A 19,597-nucleotide genomic window follows, 5' to 3' on the forward strand; every position below is an offset into this window, starting at 1 on the left:
CTCACTCTCACTTATCTTTCATTCTTCTTCCTTTCATTCACGCGTAAGCCGTATGATCAACGAGCCGATCGCGGACTCGAATCAGCTTTCTTTTTCAAAAGCCTCAAGCAGGCTATGCGATGTTTATTTCGCATGTAGTACACTGAAACAAGATCGCACACAAAACTTATCGTAATAAATCAACATAAAGTTTTGATTTTCCACTCAAAGAATTTAAGTTACTTTAACGAAATAGCGAGCTAAGATACTCTTACCTGACAAATCAAATATTACTCAAACTTAGTTTGTATGAACCTTGTTAATATAAAATCTCTTACTTACTACATCCGCCCCCTTCTCCATCCCGGAAATTTATTAAAATTTAATTTTACAAAAAAAATATAAAAATTACTTTAATTAGTAATCATGAAGTTACGCAATATGGTTATTTTGGTTATTTTACTTATGCTTTCATATAAGTTTTACAAAGGTTTTCAATCATTTCTTTATGAAGCAAAATGAATCAGCGTAATTTGTGTATTTAACTCAATTACTGATTTCACCTTGAGTGTAGCAAACTAAATTATATAAAGTTTACATGAACACCAAATACATTGATTTTTTTTCTCAGTACTTACTGCATTAACGCTACTTATCATTAGGTTGGAAATTCTTACTCAAAAATGCACTTTAGAACTTGGATCTCTGTCGTACACAGTCAAATAAAATTAATCTAGACAAAATTACTTAAGGAGTTCTTCTTTTTTTTTTTAACGAACTGTTAGCTGTTATTAATATTCTGTCTTGGATGGTACTAATAAGACTTTCGGAAGCACCTTTGGTCTTTATTTGATAAATTAGGTTACAGCAAGACATTATACGGACAGATCTCTTAGATGAAACTTGCTAGGATTCAACAAAATATTTCAAATGCAACCACAGAAAATAGGCATATTGGACTCCAAATCAAAATCTCTAATCAATCTCATGCCCATTTTTTGTATTATAGGATCTGCACATCTAATTTATATATATATATATCAGCTTATTTTGTAGTGTGGGTATTGCTTGTCACCTAACTCATGTTTACCTCTGTAAATTTTATTAACTCACTCGAACATCCCTCACAAGTCGCTCGATGAATCCGCTAAGCAACAAATTCAGAAAAAAAAAATCGCCCTTTTCATGTTTTATCTTTCATATATCAAATGTTAAGCTACTTTTATATCCTTCCAATGATGTATAATAAAGATGTAAATAAGAACAAGGCTTGTATAATCTCTCACGTGGGGTCCATTGATCACCAACACCTACACTGCTGTAGGTAGATATAATGATCATAACCCTACCATGGGCACCAACAAAACGGTCTTCCCTGAAGGTTAGGTATATACTACACAACCAGTAGGTAGACACTACAGCTACAAAACCAGAAAACGCAACAACATCATTGATTATAGTAACAAGCTCATCAATTTATTGTCAATAACATGTTCCCCGTTTTAGTTATCTAAACTAAAGATTCTATTCCATCTCTAGGATGCAGCTGACAAGGCTCTCGGAGTTACAGAGTAACAGCTCATCATAGATACTTATTTTCAACTGTTAAAAATCTCTGTCTTGAACTCGCTCTCTTGAATTGAGTTTTCCAGACTCAATGTGTTCAAGCGAGCTCACAACCCGAACATATTCAAACGCTTCTTTCGACATTCCTCATGATAATTGCTCATTTCCAGCTACTCTTAAAATCTTATCTCAAACCAGTTCTCTCGTATTGAGTTTTCCAGACAAAATGTGTTCAAGCAAGCACCACCACCAGAACATATTCAAACGCTTATTTCGACATTCTTCATCATAGCCTCTCATTTCCAGCTACTCTTAAAATCTCATCTCATACACGCTCTCTTGTATTGAGTTTTCCAGACTCAATGTGTTCAAGCGAGCATCACAACCAGAACATACTCAAATACTTCTTTCGACATTCCTCAGGCTAGTTTCTCTTTTCCAGCTATTGTGAAAATCTCATCTCAAACACGCTCTCTTGTATTGAGTTTTCCAGACTCAATGTGTTCAAGCGAGCATCATAACCAGAACAAATTCAAACGCATCTTTCGACATTCCTTATGACAGTTTTTCATTTCCAGCTACTCTTAAAATCTCATCTCACATTCGCTCTCTTGTATTGAGTTTTCAGGACTAAATCTGTTCAAGCGAGCATCACAACCAGAACATATTCAAACGCTTCTATCGACATTCCTCATAACAGTTTCTCATTTCCAGCTATTCTTAAAATCTCATCTCACATACGCTCTCTTGTATTGAGTTTTCCAGACTCAATGAGTTCAAGCGAGCATCACAACCAGAACATATTCAAACGCATCTTTCGACATTCCTCATGATACTTGCTCATTCCCAGCTACTTTAAAAATCTCATCTCAAACACGCTCTCTTGTATTGAGTTTCCCAGACTCAATGTGTTCAAGCAAGCATCACAACCAGAACATATTCAAACGCTATTCCTCATCATACATTCTCATAATCTCTGATTTAGAACGCGCTCCCTTTTTTTTCCGCAGCTAGAGACCTACTCGCTCTGCTACTTTGTTTTCAGCAGAAGACCTACTCGCTTCACTGATTTCGTTTTGCAGTCAGAGACCTACTCGCTCTGCTGTTTTTTTTTTGTTTCAGCGGAGACCTACTCGCTCCACTGTTTTGTTTTGTAGCTAGAGACCTACTCGCTCTGCTTATTTATTTTCAGCTAGGGACCTACTATACATAGTAAAGTATACATAGATCCGCGAAGATTAATTGATTGTTTCCAAACGAACTGTCAAAATTTATATCCAAACGAGCATGACGTCACGAGTCCGACAACATCAATGGAACTCATGACGTCATATCCCCTCTTCGCACTCTTGGAAATTACTACTCACACGGTTGAAACATTCCACTCAGTGATGTCCGCGTATCTATGTTATTCTACTACCTATAGGATCTACTCGCTCCGCTGTTTTCGGTTTTGCAGCCAGAGACCTACTCGCTCTGCTTTATTATTTTTTTTTGCTGTCACATATTCCTCATCATAGTTTCTCATCTCCAACTATTCTTAAAATCTGATCTCAAACACGCTCTCTTGTATAGAGTTTTCCCGACTCAATGTGTTCAAGCCAGCATCACCACCAGAACATATTCAAACGCTTCTTTCGACATTCTTCATCAGAGCCTCTCATTTCCAGCTACTCTTAAAATCTCATCTCACATACGCTCTCTTGTATTGAGTTTTCCAGACTCAATGTGTTCAAGCGAGCATCACAATCAGAACATATTCACACGCATATTTTGACATTCCTCATGATAATTGCTCATTTCCATCTACTCTTAAAATCTCATCTCAAACACGCTGTCTTATCATAGCCTTTCATTTCCAGCTATTCATAAAACCTGACCTCAAAGATGCTCTCTTGTATTGAGTTTTCTAGACTCAATGTGTTCAATCGAGCATCAATACCAGAACATATTCAAACGCTTCTTTTCACATTGCTCATCTTAGTTTCTGGATGGCTGGATATGCCATTCATAAAGCCTGATCTCAAACATTCTGTATATATTTCAAAGATAGCAAAATCTTAAGTCTCATCATTCTTGCTCTCCATACACTCGACGCTGGACACATGCAAACTCTTTTCCTTCCTAATGCATCACGTTGGGTACAGCCTGCCAACGTAATGCACGGTTTGGGCTAAAAAATGACCCTAATGCACACGGAGGGTTAACAAATTCAACTTCAATCCATAATTAAATACAAACCTAGGTGGCGCAAACGTTGCACAAATGTCAAACTTAACTCGGTAAAAAGCCCAAAAAAAAACTCATCAAAAATCTGTCGATCTGAAAATGGAAAAATATTGTTTTCCCTATTCAAAAATACTATGACCTCCCAATTAATATTCACAATCTTGGCTCATATTTCATTTTTGAACAACTAAGGTACCAATGGAACACCATTTCACACCGCTTCACAACACCATTTAATTTTGAAACAGCATCTCCGTTGTCATCCCTTCTTACCTTATTTTCTGTCCAGGTGCACACGCGGCCAGACGTTCAGTATTTACTTACATTAATTAGCGATTCTCTTCGCTCCCCGCTGTAGGGTCCGTACAAGGAGGATACATTTTACTAAGGTGGCGCAGATAAACATTGCAAACCACTGGTTGTCTCTTCCACTCTTCTGGTGTTCTTATGCAACTAAAATAGTGACGTCACTATTTCAGTTCCATAAGAACACCAGAAGAATGGAAGAGACAACCAGTGGTTTGCAATGTTTATCTGCGCCACCTTAGTAAAATGTATTCTCCTTGGGGTCCGTATGCTGATTTCGGAACAGTCTAACAAACCGATTATATAGCCCCGCATGAACGAACGGGGTCTATCACTCCACCACCAGAATGTTTTTTCATTTCCACTGGCACCAAACACATCAGGAAAACTAATGATAAACCTACCCTGCCTTCTGTCACTCATTCCGCCATTCATTCTTCTATCGACATCCCTCCAATTATCAAAAAAAACTTCCAATATCCACCTCCACAACGCACTCCGTATCACTCATTGAAACTAATTAAAATTCAAACAAATCCACCACCAAAACACAGGCGAAACCCACCATCTGCGCCATGTAGTATCCGCGGCAAATTCAAACAAAAAGCTCCTGCTCGCTTCGCGCCGCGTCGAAAACATCCTTCCGCTACAAAATTCGTTAACAAACTATCGTTCTATTCATTTACGGTCACCGTCGTCCGGATCGACGAATCCCGAGCCAATGCACCATCATCTACCTCTCTCACTCTCACTTATCTTTCATTCTTCTTCCTTTCATTCACGCGTAAGCCGTATGATCAACGAGCCGATCGCGGACTCGAATCAGCTTTCTTTTTCAAAAGCCTCAAGCAGGCTATGCGATGTTTATTTCGCATGTAGTACACTGAAACAAGATCGCACACAAAACTTATCGTAATAAATCAACATAAAGTTTTGATTTTCCACTCAAAGAATTTAAGTTACTTTAACGAAATAGCGAGCTAAGATACTCTTACCTGGTATTCACACAAATAAAATATTACTCAAACTTAGTTGGTATGAACCTTGTTAATATAAAATCTCTTACTTACTAAAACAGTATCATTGTATCTTATCAGGTTTCTGAGATATGAGGGTTTGAACATTTTTGACACTGGTGCCACCTAGCGACCGAATCGCGAACCAAAGTCGCCGTTGTCAGTTAGTTCTTAACCTGCGAAACAAATTTGCCGAAGACACTACACTTCTACCTCATCGGGATCATGAGATATACGTTGCGCAAAGCATGTGGCCAATTTTGGTACCCCAAGACAATCCGGAATAACTCTGGAACCATGTGGACCAGGCACCCATGTCCCCGGCATCATAAACTAGAAGAGTTTTTCGGGAAGTTGTGACAATTTCATCAAAATCCATCGAAAAACAAAAAAATTATGACCATTTTTGTGCTTTTTCGAAGGTGGAAAATGTACGTTGACTGGATGAAGGTTAAACAAGTTATAACGGCTAGAATAAATTTCATAAGGTCGGTTTATGACGCAGAATCGACTCACAGTTTGGCTTTTATACACATTTAGCACCACGATATTCTCAAGCGTCGATAGCCGCGTGGGTTGGGCACGAGCTCAGTGATCTCGACGTTCATGGATCGATTCCAGTCTGCAGCATTTTACGATTTTTCTGCTCTTTTCATAAGTTTATCTTATGTAATTTGGTCATAATAAGCATGTTCAATTTTCATAAGGTATTCTTATGGCATCCATACTTTACAGTTATGGCTAAATTTCATAAGGTATTTTGATGACTTTCGGTAGTTTATTTCGCTGAGTGTGTAATTCGCGAAACTTCTCTGAACTCTTTGCATTTCGATCAAAAACACATTTTTACGACTGGCAATCCTGATTTTTAGGAACAATGAAGCATAAAGCATTAGTTTATGGTGGATAATCACTGGATTTGCTATTATATTGTTCGTGCAGTTGAAAATCGGAATTTTTGACACGCGAAAATCGAAGTTTCTCCCAAACCGTGCGTCGGACATACGTCGGGCATAGTGCGCTGGATAGAGGACCAGAACCGCTATTCAACGCACTACGTCCGACGTAAGGTTTCACGTATGGATTTTGAGAAAAAGCGGTGGTCGCGTGTGGGGAAACTTCGGGTTTCACCCGCGACGACAATAACCAAACTAAATTGCACTTCCCGCAGCTCTACTAGTTCTTCACGAACAAAAATTCATCAGTGTTTATGTTTTTCAGTGTTTATTCCATCGCTACTGCTGCTTTTACTTCTACTCTGTCCACGGTAGAAGGATGAGCATGAGGGTATTGATTTGTAGCACTTGTTCCTTTTGCAGTCCGATTGAGGGGCCATTATGCGTTGCCATTCGCAGATACCCCATTATTTAAATCCGTTAGAGCATTGGCTCTGAGGAGGGTCAGTGTCATTCGCTCTATGGCGGGGGGAAAGTGGAATTGCAAATGCCGAATCTGGCTATTGATATTTTTTGCCGTTAGTAATTCAGTCGTCGAAAATTCCAGTTGATTACCATATAAGGCATTTTCCAGTTAGAACCCGGACGCTGATAATCACTTATATCTCAGAGGTGGAATAACAAACAGAAAACAAAGATAATTTACTGTAGTTTCATGGAAAAATATCATTAAAATTATTTTATTTAATTTTTAATACATTTTTTCATTTTTTCCGTGATAACTTCCTTAAAAATCTGCACAATGGTAGTAAATTTTCACATCAACCCCTTCGGCGTATTCGTTTAACAATCGGGTCATCTCTGTAGTGTCCTGAGACCCTCTACCAGTCTAATTGGGATTCCAAAGAAACTTTGCCAAATATGTTTCTTCTTGCGCAATTAAGGGCTATTCAGTGAGTGTTTTTTCGTTAATAAACACTATCCAACTATAAACCACAGCAGATAGGGTAATTCGCTAATTGTTGAACACTACCCAAATGTTGAACAGTTTCTGAAAATTTTATTATAAATCTTACTTAAGTAATTTTCGCTCAACGTAAACGTATGTTGTAGATGCATATACATGTGTGTTACGATATTGCTCCAATTAAGTTACAAAACTATACATATTTTACGTCAAAAATATTGATTGAAAATTTTATACCGCTGATGACACGAAAACTGCACAATTCTTAAGATTAGTTTTTAGAAACTGCTGTTACGAAATAATCGACCTCAAATATCAAAGTCACACCATAGTTACAAGAACTGGAAGGATGTCCTTAACAGTTTATCATTTTTTTAAATCACATTTTTATTATAATTTAATTTGAAAAACATATTTTTCTTATACAGTGTTGTACCGATTTTATCACGCTCCTTTTCAAAAATTCTTTTACATATTCTACAAAATCTATACGCATTTTCAATATTTATAACGTGTCAAAACGCGTGTTCATCATTCATCTTGAAGAAGATAGGAAACATTTGGTCTCAAATGTAACAGCAAATGAATGAAAAATGAAGAACTAACGCGTGGAGGGCGTGATATAATCGGAACATTACTGTAACACTATCATTATGCATCCAAGATCCAATTGTTGAACACTGGCATAATCTACGTGGTTAGCATGACTGCCAGTTTTTTTTTCACTTTACTTAACCGTGCATTACATGGGGTTTCAAGGGCGTTCCAGGGATATTCCAGAGTGCTTCAGAAAGGTTCCAGTGGTTTTCAATGGGTTTCAAGGGCGTTTCAGAGGTGTTCAAGAGGGATTCAGAGTGTTAAGGGGGTCCCAGGAGTATTTCAATACGTTCCAGGGGGTACTGGAGCAACCCACGGGTTTTCAAGGGATTTCAGGGTCGTTCCATGAGTGTTCTTGGGTGTTGAGTAGGTCCCATGGGTTTCCAGGAGTGTTTCAGGGGCTTTCAAAGGCGTACTTTTCTTCTGTCGTTTTCGATTCTAATCAAATCTTTTCAGACATTTTGACATCTAGTCATGTTTAAAACGGTTTTAGTCAACCTGAGCTCTCTTCAAATGAGCGATTCCTTGTTATTTAAATAAATTTTCACTAGCTGGGACTAGCTGGGCATAAAACACGAAAAACCCGGAAAAAATTCCGCCAGAGTGAAAAAATATAGGATGTCGGGTCAAAGTCGGGCCAAATTTTATCATATGTTGGGCCACTGTTGGACCCACATCGGATAACTGTTGAGTCTGTGTTGGGTTTGGTGACGAAAATAAAAGGTCAATGATAGGTTTATGTCGGGTCTCCGAAAGAATTTCAGGAGAAATCCATGAAGGAAGTCCAGGAAGAATCCCCAAAGAAATTCCAGAAAGAATTTTTCAAAGTAATTCGTGAAGGAATCCTCAAAAGACTTCTAGGAGGTACCATCGAAATAAAAAAATAGAGGAATCCTCGAAGAAATTTCATGAGGAACCTGTGGATAAAATTGAAAAGGAATCTTCGAAGGAATTTTAGGGGGAATCCCCAAAGGCATTTCAGGAGGAGTCCCCGCAGGAATTTCAATAGCAATTTCCGAAAATAATCCTGCGTGAATCCCAAAGGAATTCCAGCAATTATCCACAAAGAAATTTCAGCAGGACTCCTGTGGGAACTTCCAAGGGAATTCGGGTAAGAATCTCCAAAGGATTTCAATAACGGATCAACAAAAAATATCCTCTGAAAGAGTTCCACGAGAAATCCGAGAGGGAATTTTAGGAGGAATCACCGAAGGAATTCCAAGAGGAGTCCCCGAATGAATTCCAGAAAAAATTCCCCAAGGAATCCCAGTAGGAAACCCCGAAGGAATTCTAGGTGGAATCCCCGGAGGAATTCAATGTGAAATTTCTGGAGCAATCTCCGAAGAAATTCAAAGAGGAAACTCCAAAGGAAATCCAGGAAGAACCTCCGAAGTAATTGCTGGAGGAGTTCCCGTAGAAATTCCAGGGGGAATCCCTGACGGAATGTCAGGATGAATCCACGAAGAAATTTCAAGAAGAATTCTTGAAGGAAGTTCAGCAGGAATTTCCGAAAGAACTCGAGGATCAATTTCCGAAATAATTCCAGGAGAAATCCCTAAAAGAATTCTAGGAGGAGACCCCGAAGGAACTCCAAAATAAATCTCCAAATGAATTTAAGGAGAAATCTCCGAAGGAATCCCCGAAGGAAGTTCAGAATGAATACTTCGACGTAACTCCAGGAGGATATCCTGAAGAAATTTCAAGAGAAATCTCCGAAGAAATTACAAGAGAAATCCCTGCAGGAATCCCAGGGAGAAGAGGAAACCCTATAGGAAGTTCAGAAGAAATCTCCGAAGAAACTCTAGGAGAAATCCCCGAAGAAATTCCAGGAGGACTCCTGGAGGAATTCTATGAGGAAATTCCAGGAGGAAACCCCGAAGGAATTTTAAGAGAAATCCACGACAGCGTATCAGGAGAAATCCCCGAAAGAATTTCAAGAGGAATCCTTGAAGGAATGCAACATTAATTTTGTTTGTGCACTGATCGCCGGCGCGAAAAATAAAAACAGGCGGCGTGACAAACTGAGATAAACCATGTCAAAGTGCTTCGTTTTAAATGAATACTGGCGCCACATAGCGACGAAATTACGCACTAAACTTACCACCATTTGATAGTTATAGACCTTATGATCAACTTTGCCGAAGACACGAACATTCTAGGTGGTCAGAATTATGAGATAAACCATGTCAAAATGCTTCGTTTTAAATGCACACGGGTGTCACATAGCGGCGGAATTACGCACTATATTTACCACCATTTGATAGCCATAGACCGTCTGATCAACTTTGCCGAAGACAAGTTCATTCTAGGTGGTCAGAATCATGAAATAAACCTTGTCAATGTACTTCGTTGTAAATGCACACTGGCGCCTCATAGCGGCGTAATTACGCAGTCAACTTACTACCATTTGATAGCCATAGACCGTCTGACCAACTTTGCTGAAAGCAAGAGCTTTCTAGGTGGTCAAAATCATGTCAAAGTACTTCGTTTTAAATGTACACTGGTGCCACATAGCGGCAGAATTACGCTAGTCATAGTCATACTCATAGTCATAGTCATAGATCGTCTGATCAACTTTGCTAAAGACACGAACTTTCTAGGTGGTCAGAATCATGAGATAAATCATGTCAAAGTACTTCGTTGTAAATGCACACTATCGCCACATAGCGGCGGAATTACGCACTAAACTTACCACCATTTGATAGCCATAGGTCTTCTGATCAACTTTGCTGAAGGTCTAAGTCTAAACTATGCAGGAGATACGGTTTTTGAGAAACAGTTAAGAAAGTGATGAAGTCTTCAGGTGTTGCAATACTAGACGATGCGATTCCATATTTATGGCGGGTAGTGTACGTCATCAATTACGAACAAAGCTTCAACCATCCAACATTAGGATGAGCTAGTTTAAGGAAGCGTTCAACATTTGGGTTACAGACTTCCCATACAAATGTTATATTTTCTCTTAGAAAATGGAATTTATGGGAATACAAATTCAATAAGCACTATAAGGAATAAAGTAGATGTAGACGTTCACTGGATATTTTCAAATAAAGTGGAATTATCCACGGAATAACAAACGAAAACCAAAATGCCAGTACTAACCGTTCAACAATTGGCGAATTACCCTACATCTAAAAAAATACTGAAAAAAAAACTCTTTAAAGAATCTCTGAAGAAATCCCGAGAAAAGTCCCTATAGGAATCCTGGAAGAAATCCTAGAAGGAATCTCTGGAGAGTAAGCTCGCTAGAAATCAATGAAGGAGTTTCAAAAGAAACCCCTGAAAGATTTTTTGGAAGAATCCCTAAAAGTATCTCGGGAGCAATCCCTGAAAAATTGTTTTCGGAAGGGTCCTTGAGGGAATTATAGGAGAAATCCCTAAAGGCACCCCGGGAATAATCAATGAAGATATTGCGCGAGGAATTCCTGAAGGAATCCCAACAGGATTCGGGGAAAAATTTGCGGAAGAATCCCTGCAGGGGTCCTTCAAAGAATCTAAAATAATCCCGGGAGAATTTCCTCAAGAAATCGTTGGTGGAAACTCGAAAGGAATCTCAGAAGGAATCAATTAAAGAATTTCATTACTAAACCCCGAAAAGAATCCCTAAAGGAACTCCGGGAGGAATGCCTAAACCAAAAAAGGAATCCCGCAAGATCTCTCTCAACGAATCCCATAAAGAACCCTGGAAGGAATCCTGGGAGAAATTTCGCTCAGGGGAGGAATCCTTTCTTCTTCTTCTTTATGGCTCTACGTCCCCACTGGGACTTGGCCTGCCTCGCTTCAATTAAGTGTTCTTCCACAGTTATTAATAAAGGGGCTTTCTTTCCCAGCCATTGCATGAATTTGTATATTGTGAGGCAAGTACAATGATACACTATGCCCAGGGAGTCGAGAAAATGTTCCCGACTGGAACGGGAATCGAACCCGCCGTCTCCGAATTGGTGATCCATAGCCCTGAAGAAATCCCGAAAACCCCAGCATAAATATCTGAAAAGAATCCCGAGAGAAACCATTGAAAGAATTCCGTGAGAAATTTCTGGAGAAATCGCTGATGGAACTCCTGAACTGTCTCGCGAAATCCGGGAGTCTGGTCACTGTACACACTTAGAAAAAATCATCTGCTTCGATCATGGTTTACCGAAATCTCAACCGTTAAGTTTGATTTACAGGAAAAAATCGGTAAAGGTAGAAACTTTTACCAAACTATTTTTTACAAAATTTCGTTAAAAATTTGTTACCAAACGCTCATCAGTTGAGATTTCGGTAAAATTACCGAACGTGACTAGCTATGTACACTACGAATTGTACACAGCAAAAATTATTGTAATTCGGCTCGATGTATTTTCGAAATTATGTAAAAAATCCTATGTAACCGCGATTTTTATACGTACAATAACATCATTTCGATGCTAAATTACATCTTGCCTTAATTTACACGAAAATAAAGTACTCACTTTCATTCGCATCGTATCTGTGTAATTTTCACGTCGAAAGAATGTGAATATTACACTGAAATAGCTGCAACCAACTGGTTACGATGCAGAAGTGTAATAATTACACAAAATCGATGCCATATCGCATCTCCCATGATTCAATATTATCTCGCAACACTGTACTGATTGATTGTTGTGATCGGTCAGCGCAGCGGCGCAAGCTGCCATTTTTCTTTTGCGAGTTTTGCGGTCGGTGTGGTGTGGTTTTCATCAATCTTAATCAAATTCTTGTTTTATTGGTAAGTATTAAATTAAATTTTAATCATGGCAAATGGTTATAGTCTAACATAACGTTTTTTAAATAAAGGCCGCCAGCGTTTTTCGGGACAGCTTTCCACGGATTCTTCCGAATCGTCAAATATGTCTCGGATACGGCATCGTTCTGGGCACCCGTGAAACCGACATTCTCAGAATAAGAAACGTTCCGTTCTAGTTATTGGAACCACGACAGCAGGAGTATGGCCGATAATGTGCCAAGGAGGTGTTCCTCGTTCACCACGGCCTGGATCCGTCGGAACAGCAGGTCCACCAAGAATAACCCAAGAATGCTTTCTTCTGTTGATGCATAGGCGGCGAGTGTATGGCGAATGGCGTATAGTACAAGGCCTCAGGATTTTACCGCCCCGGAGTATTATCACGAAGAAGTCGGCATTCAATCCGCGTAATGTGCAATTCACTGCAGGTAAATATATTTTGTAATTCATCACTGGTGGTATCGAAGAGTAAGTCGGTGTAGTGCAGTGAGCTGGGAAGGTGCAAGATGAATGCAACTTCCACTCTGATACCGCCAATTAACAAACGGAAACAACGGGAAGCTTTGCAGTTGCATTGGAAACAACCGCAACTGCAACTGCAGCATTCCCCCGGGAATTATTCCACAGCCGCTAATCAGAAACTTGTTCAGGAACCAATTCCACGGGATTTCCTCCAGGAGTTATGGGAATTTTCTGAGGAATTTACTCATGGATTCCCGGGAAATCCTTTTGCAGAAATCTCTCCAGCATTCATGTGATATACTCCTGGATATTTTTATAAATTTCTCCGAAAGCATTAATTCTTAAACCGATGCGTTTTTTCTCATTACCAAGCACAGTTTTTCACATTGATTGCCAGACTGCATTATCTCAAGAATTTTTATGAGATATCCTCCAGGATTTCGCTGGGGATTCTTTTAATATTTCCCTGGGAATTATTGCAAGATTTCTTCCAGGAGTTCTCTGGAATTTTCCCGACAGTACCCCGGTAGTTTATCCATGCGTTCCCTGGAAATTCCTATAGTTTTCAAAATTCCTCCAGCATTTTCTAGCGTTTTTTTTTTTCTGGCAGTATCGCTGGAATCTCCAGGGGTACTCAAGGATATTTTCGGGAATCCCTCCAAGCGATCCACAAGAATTCCCCCAGCATTTATGTAAGGCTCCCTCCAACATTTTTCTGACATTTTTTCCATTTTTTTTTTCCTGGCAATCCCTCCATAATTGCACCGGACCTTCCCTTTGAAAAATCATCCAGGAGATCCTCAGAAATGTATACAGCATTTTTATTGGCATTCCTCCTGGATTTCCCTTAGAATTCTCCGAGGAGATTGGCACAAATTCTTCCAAGATTTGCCTGGGAATTCAACGAGAATTTTCCCAACGATGTTTTTAGAAGTTCCCCGGGAAATCCTTTCGGCAATACCCAAAAAAATCATTCAAGAGTTTCTCCGAGCAGTTCCACTGAAATTCATTCAGATCATATGATCCTAATTAATTGTCCAGGTTTCCCTAGAATTCCTCCATGGATTTTTCAGGAATACTTTAAGGAGTTCTAATTCATTTAGATTTTGTGGTAGAATTCCTCCTGAATTTTCGTGAAAATGTTTACCATATTTCTCTCGAAATTTGTCCACAGTTATTTTGAAAATTTCCAACAGTGTATCCTCAAATCCTTAAGCATTTCTGGCCTTCTTTTTTAATAAGACGTATGTTTGCTGTGATTCCTACATATGTTGATAGGACCTATTCAAATCGAACAAAAGATTTATGCAAAACCCATCCAGGATATCTCCAGTATATATAATTTTCCCAAAAAAATCCCCTAGGAGTTCCCTAAGTTCCTTGAAAGTTCCTCCAGGATGTTACATCCTGGAGTTCTGGGTGGCTGAGACATATTGCAATGTAAGAACGACTCCAGGTGTAAACGAATAACAAATTAAAACGTAACTTTATTGACATGAAAGATTACATTACAAGACGCTACACGTATGTACAAGCTGACGACTACAATACTTCTAATCCTACTTAACTACTTTGTGCATCAACCGAAAGGCAGACTCATCGCCTTCGGTGAGCGAGCAGTATAGGGAGAGAATGCTGAGCTGATCAGTGGTTCCCAACACAGGAAATCCTCGGGTATTCCCTAGGAGTTCTTTGGAGGGGTTACCCGGATATTGATCCATGAGTTCCTCGGGAATTCCTCTAAAGGTTTTTTGTAAATTCCTCCAGAAGTTCCTCGAGAATTCCTCCAGGAGTTCTCTGGAAATATATGCAGGAGTTTCTCAGAAATTTCACCAGGAGTTCCTCTAAAAATTCGTCCAGGAGTTCCTCGGAATTCTTCCAGGAGTTCCTCGGAATTCATCAAGGAGTTCCTCTGAATTCATCAAGGAGTTCCTCGGAAATTCCACCAGAAGGTCCTTCGAATTTCTCCGGGAGTTTTCCAAAAATATCTCCAGGAGTTTCTCAAAAATTCCACCAGGAGTTCCTTTGGGATTCCTTCAGGAGTTTCTTGGAAATTTATCCGGGAGTTCCTCAGGAATTTCTCCAGAGTTTCTTGGATGAATCAAGAGTTTCCGGAAATTTTTCTCTAGGAGTTCCTAGGAAAATTCTTCAAGAGTTATTCTGAAATTCCTTCGGGAGTTCCTCGAGAATTTCTTCAGGAGATCCTCCGCAATTTTTCCAGGAGTTCTTTGGAATTCCTCTCCTTCTGAAATTTATTCAGAAGTTCCTCGGGAATACCTTCAGAAATTCCTCCAAGAGTTCCTCGGAAATATCTGCAAGATTTCTTCGGGAATATCTCCAGAAGTTCCTTGGAAATTCCCCCAAGAGTTTCTTGGAAATTTCTCCGGAAGTTCCTTAGAAATTTTTGAATAATTTACACGAGGACCAATCTAGGAGTTACCGAGAATATTTCTCCAGGAGTTCTTCGGAAATTCCACTAAGAGTTCCTCTGAAATTCCCCCAGAAGTTCGTCGGGAATTCCGCCAGGAGTTCCTCGGAAATTCCACAATAATTTCTCAAGAATTTCCTCTAGGATTCATTCAGGAGTTCCCGGAAGTTTTTCTCTAGGTTTCCTTCGGGAATTCCTCCAGAAGTTTCTCGGGAATTCTTGCAAGAGTTCCTCAGGAATTCCTCCTGGAGTTCTCCGGAAATATCTCCAGGAGTTCCTCTGGAATTCCTCCAGGAGTTCCTTGTTAATTCTACCAAGAGTTCCTTGGGAATTTCTCCAAGATTTCCTCGGAAAATCCTCCAAGAGTTCTTTTAAAACTTCTGCGGGAGTTCCTTAGAAATTTCCTCGAGGATTCTTCCAGGAGTTCCCGGAAATTTTTCTCCTGGAGTTCCTCGAGAATTCCTCCTGGTATTCCTCGGCAATTCCTCCTGTATTCTACTGAATTGCTCCGGCAATTCCTCCAGGAGTTCCTCAGCAATACCTCCAGAAGTTCCTCGGGAAAATCTTCTGAAATTCCACGAGTATTCCTCCAGGAGTTCTCCGGAAACATCTGCAGGAGTTCTTCGGGAATATCTTCAGAGTTTTCTCGGGAATTCCTTCACGAGTTCCTCTGAATTCCTCCAGGAGTTCCTTGAGAATTCCTCCTGGAGTTCATCGGAATATCTCTAGAAGTTCCTCGGAAATTGCTTCAGGAGTTCCTCAGAAATTCTCCAGAAGTACCTCGAGAATTGCTCATGAGTTCTCCGGAAATATCTCCAAAAGTTTCTTGAAAATTCCACCAGGAGTTCCTCTGGAATTCCTTCAGGAGTTCCTTTGAAATTTCTTCAGGAATTCCTCGTGAATTCTACCAAGAGTTCCTCGGGAATTTCTCCAGACGTTCCTCGGGAATTCCTTCAGAAGTGCCTTGGAATTCCTCCAGAAGTTCCTCGGAAATTGCTCCAGGAGTTCCTCAGGAATTCCTCCAAGAGTTCCTCGGGAATATCTGCAGAAGTTCATCGGGAATATCACCCGATGTTGATCTGGAATTCCTCCTTAAGTTCTTCGGAAATTCCTCCAGGAATTCTTTGGATTTTTTTTCGGAAAGTACACAAAAAATTCTCAAGAATTTCCTCGAGGATTCATCCAGGAGTTCCCGGGAAGTTTTATCTAAGAGTCCCTCGGAAATTCCTCCAAGAGTTTCTCGAAAATTCCTCCAGGAGCTCTTCGGGAATTCCTCTAGGAGGTCCTCGGTAATTCCTCCATGAGTTCCTCGAGATTTCCTCCTGATGTTCCTCTGAAATCCTCCACGAAATCCTCGAAAATTCCTCCTCGGGTTCCTCAGAAATTCCTCCAGGAATATATTCAGAAGTTCTTCGGGAATTTTTCCTGAAGTTCCTCGAGAATTCCTCCAAGAGTTCTCCGAAAGTATTTCCAGGAGTTTCTTGGAAATTCCACTAGCAGTTACTCTAGAATTCCTTCAGGAGTTCCTCGGGAATTCCTTAAAAAGTTCCTCGGAATTTCTCCAGGAGTTCCTTGGGAATTCCTCCAGAAGTTCCTCGGGAAATCCTCCAGAATTTCCTCGGAATTCCTCGGAAATATCTCCAGAAGTTCTTCAGGAATATCACCAGAAGTTCATCGTGAATTCTTCCTGAGGTTTCTCGGAAATTCTTCAAGGAGTTCTTTGAAAACTTTTCCGGGAGTTCCTCAGAAGTTTCTCAAGAATTTCCTCGAGGATTAATCCAGGAATCATCGGGAATTTTTCTCCTGGAGTTCCCCGGGAATTCCACCAGGAGTTTCTCGAGAATTCTTCCTCCAGGAGTTTCTCGGGAATTCTCCCAAGAGTTCCTCGAAAATTCCTCCAGGAGTTCTTCGGGAATTCCTCAATGAGTTCCTCGAGATTTCCCCCTGGTGTTCTTCTCAATTCCTCCAGGAGTTCCTTGGGAATTCTTATTTGAGTCCCCCAGAAATTCCTCCACTAGTTCCTCAGTAATATCTCCAGAAGTTCCTCGGGAATTTCTCTAGAAGTTTCTCGAGGATTTCTCCTGGAGTTTCCGAGAAGTTTTATCTAGAAGTTCCTCGGAAATTCCTCCAGGAGTTTCTCGGGAATTCTTCCAAGGGTTTCTCGGAAAATCCACCAGGAGTTCCTCGGGAATTCCTGCAAGATTTCTCTGGGAATTCCTCCATGAGTTCCTCGAGATTTCCTCCTGATGTTCCTCGGAAATTCCTCCTCGAGTTCCTTAAAAATTCCTCCAGGAGTTCCTCGGAAATTCCTCCTTGAGTTTCTCAGAAATTCCTCCAGCATGTTCTCAGGAATATCTCCAGAATTTCTTCGGGAATTGCTTCTGTTGTTCCTCAAAAATTTCTCCAGAAGTTCCTCGAGAATTCCTCCAGGAGTTCTCTGGAAATATCTTCAAAAGTGCCACGGAAATACCCCCCAGAAGTTCCTCGGGAATTCCTCCAGAAGTTCCTCGGGAATTTCTCCAGAAGTTCCTCGGGAATTTCTCTAGAAGTTTCTCGAGGATTCCTCCAGGAGTTCACCGGAAATATCTCCAGGAGTTTCTCGGAAATTCCACCAGGAGTTCCTCGGGAATTCCTGCAGGAGTTCTCTGGGAATTCCTCCATGAGTTCCTCGAGATTTCCTCCTGGTGTTCCTCGGAAATTCCTCCTCGAGTTCCTTAAAAATTCCTCCAGGAGTTCCTCGGAAATTCCTCCCCGAGTTCCTCGGAAATTCCTCCAGCATGTTCTCAGGAATATCTCCAGAAGTTCCTCGTGAATTGCTTCTGTTGTTCCTCAAAAATTTCTCCAGAAGTTCCTCGAAAATTTCCGACCACAAGAATCTCTCAAGAATTTCCAAGAGGATTCATCCAGGAGTTTCCGAGAAGTTTTATCTAGAAGTCCCTCGGATATTCCTCCAGGAGTTTCTCGGGAATTCTTCCAAGAGTTCCTCGAAAATTCCTCCAGGAGTACCTCGGGAATTCCTTCAAAAGTTCATCGGAAATCTCTTCACGAGCTCCTCGAGGTTTTCTCCTGGTGTTCCTCCTCGAGTTCCTTAAAAATTCGTCCAGCAGTTCCTCGTGAATTCCTCCAGGAGTTCTCCGGAAATATGTCCAGGAGTTTCTCGGAAATTCTAGCAGGAGTTCCTCAGGAATTCCTTCAGGAGTTTCTCGTGAATTCTACCAACAGTTCCTCGGGAATTCCTCCAAAAGTTCATCGGGAATTTCTCAACGAGTTCCCTGGGAATTTCTCCAGGAGTTCCTTGGGAATTACTCCAGAAGTTCCTCGGAAAATCCTCCAGAATTTCCTCGGAATTCCTCCAGAATTTCTTCAGGAATATCACCAGAAGTTCATCGGGAATTCTTCCTGAGGTTTCTCGGAAATTCCTCAAAGTTCTTTGAAAACTTTTCCGGGAGTTCCTCAGGAATTTCTCAAGAATTTCCTCGAGCATTAATCCTGGAGTTACCGGGAAATTTTCTCCTGGAGTTCCTCGGGAAATGCTCCAGGAGTTTCCCGAGAATTCTTTCAAGAGTTCCTCGAAATTTCCTCCAGGAGTTTCTCGGGAATTCTCCCAAGAGTTCCTCGAAAATACCTCCAGGAAGGGAATTCCTCCATGAGTTCCTCGAGATTTCACCCTGGTGTTCCTCTAAATTCTTCCAGAAGTTCCTAGGGAATTCCTCTTCGAGTCCCTCAGATATTCCTCCAGTAGTTCCTCAGGAATATCTCCAGAAGTTCCTCGGGAATTTCTCTAGAAGTTTTTCGAGAATTCCTCCAGGAGTTTTCCGGAAATATCTCCAGGAGTTTCTCGGAAATTCCACCTGGAGTTTTTCGGGAATTCCTGCAGGAGTTCTCTGGGAATTCCTCGAGATTTCTTCCTGGTGTTCCTCTGTATTCCTCCAGGAGTTCCTCGGAAATTCCTCCTCGAGTTCCTCAGAAATTCCTCCAGCATGTTCTCAGAAATATATCCAGAAGTTCCTCGGGAATTGCTTCTGTTGTTCCTCAAAAATTTCTCCAGAAGTTCCTCGAGAATTCTTCCAGGAGTTCTCTGGAAATATCTCCAGAAGTTCCTCGGGATTTCCTCCGGAAGTTCCTCGGAAATTTCCGACCACAAGAATCTCTCAAGAATTTCTTAGAGGATTCATCCAGGAGTACCTCGGGAATTCATTCAAAAGTTCCTCGGAAATTTCTCCACGAGTTCCTCGAGGTTTCTTCCTGGTGTTCCTCGGAAATTCCTTTTCGAGTTCCTTAAAAATTCCTCCAGCAGTTCCTCGAGAATTCTTCCAGGAGTTCTTCGGAAATATGTCCAGGAGTTTCTCGGAAATTCCATCAGAAGTTCATCGTGAATTCCTCATGAAGTTCCTCGGAAAATCC

General features: G+C 40.6%; 1 protein-coding gene and 1 pseudogene across 2 annotated transcripts in view; both read left to right on the forward strand.

Annotated features, from left to right (window-relative positions):
• The window catches only part of LOC109411881 (dedicator of cytokinesis protein 3), a 681,785-nt gene that overhangs the window by 93,492 nt on the left and 568,696 nt on the right, over positions 1-19,597 (forward strand). The window lies entirely within an intron of this gene.
• LOC115262273 (small ribosomal subunit protein eS4-like) overlaps positions 12,236-19,597 on the forward strand; it is a 203,078-nt pseudogene continuing 195,716 nt past the window's right edge.

This window comes from Aedes albopictus, chromosome 1, assembly GCF_035046485.1.
Source record: "Aedes albopictus strain Foshan chromosome 1, AalbF5, whole genome shotgun sequence".
NCBI classification, from domain to species: domain Eukaryota; kingdom Metazoa; phylum Arthropoda; class Insecta; order Diptera; family Culicidae; genus Aedes; species Aedes albopictus.